This window comes from Eulemur rufifrons, chromosome 2 (genome assembly GCF_041146395.1).
Source record: "Eulemur rufifrons isolate Redbay chromosome 2, OSU_ERuf_1, whole genome shotgun sequence".
Classification (NCBI taxonomy): domain Eukaryota; kingdom Metazoa; phylum Chordata; class Mammalia; order Primates; family Lemuridae; genus Eulemur; species Eulemur rufifrons.
The window spans coordinates 35090462-35097772 of NC_090984.1; the positions used below are offsets into that span (position 1 = coordinate 35090462).

The 7311-nt window shown below is 38.3% G+C and overlaps 1 non-coding gene across 1 annotated transcript; it reads left to right on the top strand.

Moving 5' to 3' along the window:
• Positions 1–353: 353 nt before the first annotated feature.
• On the top strand, positions 354–460 carry LOC138381056 (U6 spliceosomal RNA). Its single transcript, XR_011233006.1, has one exon. It is a non-coding gene; the product is annotated as a U6 spliceosomal RNA (small nuclear RNA).
• Positions 461–7311: the final 6851 nt, after the last annotated feature.

A 7311-nucleotide genomic window follows, 5' to 3' on the forward strand; every position in this document is an offset into this window, starting at 1 on the left:
TACAAATAAAGAAATTATGTTGTAAAATGCCTAGCATATGACTGACACTTAGATATCAGCCTCTGATAGATAAAGTACCTGTTGGGGCTGTGAGTCATGATATAAGGTTACTTGGTTTTTCTCTAACAATAACCTCTCTCTCTGGTGGAGATGTCAAGGTGTTGCCCTAAGTGGAGGAATAAAAATCAAAACATTGAACTCATGAGTAAATGAGAAGTGTATTCAATACCTACCTTCATCTTCTCTAACCACTCCAGTCTGAGTCTTTTCAAGGTAGCCTAAGGACAAGGGACACCGGCACCTGAGTATCTTCCCCAAGCCCAAGGCACACAAAAAGTTAAGAGTATATGCCGGTGCTCTCTTCTGCAGCTCATATACTAAAATTGGAATGATACAGAGAAGGTTAGCATGGTCACTTTACCAGGATGGCACAGAGATTTGTGAAGCATTCCATATTTTTTTAAAAAAGAATACATGCAGACCAGACTGGGTATGATGGCTCATGCCTGTAATCCCAGCAAACTGGAGGATTGCTTGAGGCCAGGAGTTTGCGCCCAGCCTGAGCAACATAGCTAGACACCATCTCTACAAAAAATTTTTAAAAATTATCTGGGCATGGTGGCACACGCCGGTAGGTCTAGCTACTTGGGAAGCTGAGGCAGGAGGATCACTTGAGCACAGCAGTTTGAGACTGCAAGTGAGTTATGATTGTACCACTGCACTCTAACCTGGTGGCCTAAGTGACAAGAATGAGACCCTGTCTCAAAAAAAAAAAAAAAATGTGTGATCACAGTGGGCAGGGGATGGAGCTACATTTACAGAGACCTGTGGATGCATCTTATAAAATTTCAGGACAGTTATATTTTGAAATAAACAGAAATAAATGTCCAAATATTGTCCAATGATCAGAGCAACTGAACTGCTGCCGTTCAACAACAGTATGATTTTTAATGAAGATGAATAATTCTAGTAGATTCCACAATTCAAGATGTCCCAGGTAGCTGAACTATTTTGTGTTTGATATTTGCATTGCTGAAGAAGTGACATTTCATCTGCGTCAGAGTTTTTTCCTACTGTGGGCCCAGTGAAACCTCATGAACATTTAGGTCCCATTAGCACTACTCCCCCTGGAGGGAGTACTGCTTTAATTGGGAGACAAGACACATTTACACCTCTTTGGGAAAAAAAAAAAAAGTCTCAGGATCTGGGTATGATTAACAGAAAAGGCTCTGTATGGCACTATGAGGAATAATTAAGCTATAAATTTCATCTCTGTTTGGCAAATGAGAAACGCCTTTTTAAACAAAACACGATCCACTCTTTTCCCCCCAACTTTATCTGTCTAGATAAATATAATTAGGTAATGGGTGATGATTTGTTAGCATTTTATTTCCTGTGTTTGCCCGGGCATTAAGAGTGATCATAAAGCTCACAACAAATACGGTCAGTTTCTGATTTTCAGAGGCAAGAACGTGACTTTTGAGAATCAGATGGGCCAGGAGCAGGCATTCTTGCAAATTAACGCTTCCTGTATTCTGAACAGGATCAGAGAGACTTTTGTCATAGCTGATTTGCATGCACTAATTGCTAGTTCTGAATAAATTCAGAGTGATCACCTACACAATTACATTCACAAATTAATATTTTTACTTCACAATTATTTACACACAGGAAGAAACAGTATAAATAATTGTAAAGCTGTGTCTACACTTACATAATGAAGTGGTTAATTAAAGTAATGAGTTAGTTAATGACAGGCCCCAAAATTTTTCATGAAATATTCCTATAAGGGAGAAAAAAAATGTCTTTGCCTGAATAATTTTCATAATTGCCTCAACACTTGAGTTCACTTTCTACAAAGAGATATGCCCTACGTGACACTTTGGTTATGAATCCGAATTATCCTTTGGTTTCTTATGGACAGTGTGAATGTCAAGGCTAACTGCTAAGGCTATCTGCCAAAGTAACAGAGGTCTCACACAGGAGGGATACGGCCCCACCTTAGAAGGATGGGACACAGGCTGATTCTGGCAGGCTGGTGGCAATGAATATCAGAAACAGAGGCTTAAACTGAGTCTGAAATAAGTCATTAACTGTCAACACCAATGGGCTTTCTTAATAGCCCCAGCCCAGGGTCATCCATTCCAATTTTATTTATTTATTTTGTGTATGTTTGTTTGGCTGCAGGAGGGGGTTGTTTGTGTGTTGTTTCTTGAGACAGAGTCTTTCTATGTTACCCAGGCTGGGCTCAAGGGATCCTCTTGCCTCAGCCTCCTGAGTAGCTGGAACCATCAGCATGTGTCACCATGCCCAGCTCCATTCCAATTTTAGAGGAGCCCATCTTTTTAGGGACCTCTGATCCTTTGGTCCAATAGACCTCTGATCTTAATGTTGGAGACTGAATTTCCTGTAAATGCATGCTTTACACTTGGAGTCAGGGAAGCTGCAAGGACCCATAGTTACCTGGGTTTGGGCAACCACTTCACTCATTTGGGAAAAGATCTAGCTTCATTTCCCTATTTCAGTGAATGGCATCACCATCCACCCAGCTGCTCACAGCAGAACTCTGGCAATTATCCTTGATTCTTTGTTTTCCCTCATGTTGGGCTGGGCCACCATCATCTCTGACTTGGATCATTACAGTAGTTTCCTTACTGGTCTCCTTGCCTCTACCCTTCTCCCCCAACCCTACCCTGATCCAAACCCCTATTCTCAATGCAGTAGGCAGAATAACTCTTTTTAAATGTGCATGATATTATGTCAATCCTCTGCCCAAACCCTTACAACAGATGGGGCTAAAGCTGTGGAATACACCCTGGATCTGGATATAGAGGAGGTGAGGATTTCAGTTTGTGTGAGATAAGAGAGATTAAAGTGCCCAAGAAGAGGTGGAAGACTAGAGCACCTCTAACTGTTTGAAACTATGACTAAGATGGAGCTCCTCTGTTTAAGCTCAAGGATGCTTTGGCCTGGGGATATGATTTACCAGAAAATGAGCATCTAGGGAAATTAAAGGACACAGACACAGCCTCTTGACGTGGACTTGATTCAATATCACCTTGTATATCATGAATATCCTCGAGGACAGGAACTAGGAACAGCTGATACCAGACTAGGTTCTGGCCTAAGGCCCCTGGAGATCATGTAAAGGCAATTGTAAAATCACTAGACAGCAGGAGGTAAGCACAGAAAAAGAGAGAAAAATAAAAACTTCCCATTCTAGACGAGTCTGAAAACCTATAAGAAGAAAACTAAGTCTAAGAAAGAGCCAAACAAAACTATGGTTGAAAAAGAAATTTACTTGAGATGAAAGAAAATAATAAATATTTTATATGACATCTTTAAACAAGTATGTTAGGATCCACAAATAAATAGATACAAAAATAACATTCATTTGAAATAAAAACAAAACTGTGAAACAGGTAGAAATTAAACAAAATACATGGTTAATAAAACATGCTAACTAGAAGGTGTTCAAATAAAAAGATATAGTGATTGAAATTTTAAAAAGTCAATAGAAGGTATAAACTCTAGATAAAAGAGTTAAAGAGAAAATCACTAAATTGGAAGATAGAACTGGGAAATTCTCTTGGCATGCAGCACTTTATACAAAGAAATAAAAATATACAGGAATAGCTAATATACATGGAGTATAAATTGTTTTGGATATAGTTCTCTTGAGAGTTCCAGGAAAAAAGAATGGAAGGAATTCAGGAGAAGAAATACTTGAAGAAAAAGACAGAATTTTGCAAAATTTAAGAAAGATAGGAGTTCTTAAGTTGAAAATACACTCTGGAAACCAACAGGATAGAAAATAGATAAATAACTCCATATCTAAGGCCGGGCGTGGTGGCTCACACCTGTAATCCTAGCACTCTGGGAGGCCGAGGTGGGTGGATCGCTCGAGGTCAGGAGTTCAAGACCAGCCTGAGCAAGAGTGAGACCCCGTCTCTACTAAAAATAGAAAGAAATTATATGGACAACTAAAATATATATACAAAAAATTAGCCGGGCATGGTGGCGCATGCCTGTAGTCCCAGCTACTCGGGAGGCTGAGGCAGTAGGATCGCTTAAGCCCAGGAGTTTGAGGTTGCTGTGAGCTAGACTGATGCCACGGCACTCACTCTAGCCCGGGCAACAGAGTGAGACTCTGTCTCACAAAAAAAAAAAAAAAAATAACTCCATATCTAGACTTGCCCTAGTGAAACTGGAAAAATATCACTGTTAAAGAGAAACTTTTAAGTGTCATCAAGGAGAAAAAACATTTCTTATAAAGAAAGCACAATTAGACCAGTAACCAACTTCAGTCTTCACAATACAGAATCCAGAAGGCAATGGAGAAGTAACTGTAAACATCAATTAAAATTTCACCTTAGCAAGAACTACCATTTAAAAGTAAGAATGAGAAAAAGATATTTTCTGACAACTAGAAGTGTTTAATAGTTACTGACCCTCACTAAAATTATTACTAAAGGATATAGTACCTTGTCAAAGAGAAAAGTGAACCCAGAGGAAAGAAGTAAGTTGCAATAAACAGGGAGCAACATTGAAATTAGCTTTTTTAGATGTTGATATATAGTAGGCTGAATTATAAGATGACCCCCAAGATTCCCTCTCCCTGGTGAATACACCTTATCTAATCCCTACCCTTGAGTGAGGATGGAATCTGTGAATATGATTGGATGGCACAACCATGATTAGCTTATGTTTTATGGAATAATTGACTATAAGAAAGGGAGATCATCCTGCGTGAACATGACCTAACCCAGTGAGCCCTTAAATGGGACTGGGCTGTCCTTAGAGAGAGAGATTTGAAGCATGAGAAGGATTTTATGTAAGGGAGATTTTCCATTGTTGCCTTTGAAGATGAAAGAGACCATGTGTCAAGAAATCAGGGTGACCTCCAGGAACTGAGAGTGTCTCCCAGTTGACAGCCAATAAGAAACAGGAACCTCAGTCCTACAACCATAAGGAATTAACATTCTGCCACAACCATATAAGACTAGAAGATGGTCCCACACTCCAGATGAGAATGCAGCCCAGTCAACACCTTGACCTTGGCTTTGTGACACTCTAAGTAGAGAATGTAGCCACACTGTGCCCAGACTTCTGAACTAAAGAACTGTGAACAAATAAATGAGTATTGTTTTAGGCCACTAAATTTGTGCTGATTTGTTATGCAGGAACAGAAAACTGTTTTTAGTAGATTAGTTTAATGGCTATAATTAGGACTGACTGTAGTAGAAAGGATCTAGAGGACACAAGTCAGTTAGAAATTGCCATAGTAATTTAGGATGAAATGATAAAGGCCTGAACTGAGGTACTGACAGCAGAAAACAGGAAGGAACAAAAACTAGTAACAGATTATGAAGAAAGAGTCCATTAGACTTAGTGTCTGCAAAAGCATGTAGAGACAATGATTAACTTAGCAATAATTAATAATTCAATGAAAATCAATCCTGTACTTTCTTCTGATATCATTCCTGCTACCATCCTGGACTACTATTGAAATATTTCATTTGATTTTTGTGTGTATTTGTATTGGCTTCTTACCTAAAAAACAAGCTCCATTTGGGAAGAATTACTTAAACTTCATTGAATTCCCCCATGGAATCAAATATTATAGATGTTCAATAATTTAATTAAATTACAACTTACTCTACTACGTACCTATTAGACTGGCTAAATCAAAACAAGCTGACAAGATCAAGTGCTGAGAAGGATATAGAGCAACTGGAAATGTACTGTATTTTCAGGGGGGAATTAAAAATGGTATAGCCACTTTGGAAAACACCATGGCAGTTTCTTATAAAGTTAAACATACACTTCTCATACAATCCAAAAATTTTACTCCTAGGTATTTACCTAAGAAAAGCAGACATATATACATATATATATATACACAAAACCTTATACTTCAATGTTTATAGCAACTTTATTCATAATCATCAAAAACTTGAAACAATCCAAATATCCACCAAGTGACTGATAAATTATAATACATCCACACAATGGAATACTATTCAGCAATAAAACAGAACCAACAGAACCATGATAGCAAAAAGCATTATGCTAAGTAAAAAAATTCCAACTCAAAAGACTATATACTATATGATTTCATTTATATCATACTGTCAAATGGCAACACTATAAGGACAAAGAATAGATAGATCAATGGTTGCCAAGGACTGAGGGTGGGTGACAGGTAAAAGAGAACTTCTTAGGATAAGAGAAATAGTCTGTATCTTGATTTTAATAGTGCTTATAAGACTGTATACAATTGTCAAAATTCATGGAACTGTACATCTAAATGGGGCGTTTTTTTAATAGATGTAAATTATACCTTGATAAGTCTGGCTTAACAAAAACAAAAATTATAATGCACCAAGAGATATTCTATAGCAGCTTTATTATCTGTCTAGTGAATTAGGCCTCCATCCATCCAGATCTTTAGGGCTTTTCAAGGCTGGGCTCAAAGCATCATATGTAATACCCTCCCTTCTCTCACCTCCCACCTCCCAATTTCTGCAAGAAATGTGTGTATATACATATACATGTTAATTTATTTTTACACAGAAAAACCTAACAAAACAACAACAATGGTTGTGCTAAACAGGGAAAGAAGAGCAGAAAATGTTTCAAAAGGCCCTGTTCAGGGTGATGAAGAGGTCTGAACAAGGAGGGCCTGCCAAGCTCAGAGAGCATGTTTATGCAAATGTGTATCGGTGCTTCCAGTTTGTTTCTGGCACCACCTGGTAGCGTTCTTCGTTCCTTCACTCTCTTTGGCACCATGTAGCAACAGCTGCTAAATCCTGTGAAAGAGTTTAGAACCACTCCAAACACAGGACTCTGGGCAGTTTTAATCATTATTTTCCGTATCCTAGAGAGGTCTCTGCCTATAGGAATTCACAGGTATCTATGACAGATCAAGCCTTAAGAAGGTCTGTGGCAGTATTTCCATGTTCATCTTTCTACTGATACAAAATGCAGATACAATAGTTAATATCCTATTTATGTTTGACCTGGCTTGGGTGTAATTTCTATATAAACAGAGAGAGTAGACTATTACAAGACTCACCTCTAATCTTAGGGAAAAGGGGGAGGCTTTATCCTATTTTTTCTTGCAACTTCATACACAGCACACAAAACTTCCCTATACACTCCAATGACACAGTTTAGGAAAACAAGTCAAACGAGAAGGTGATGTCACTGTGGGACAGGAAGGAACAGAACAATAGTACTAGTATTAGTGAAAGCATTAATACTAAGAGGACTAAATTAAAGGCAAAAGAGTTCTGTTTTAGCATGATG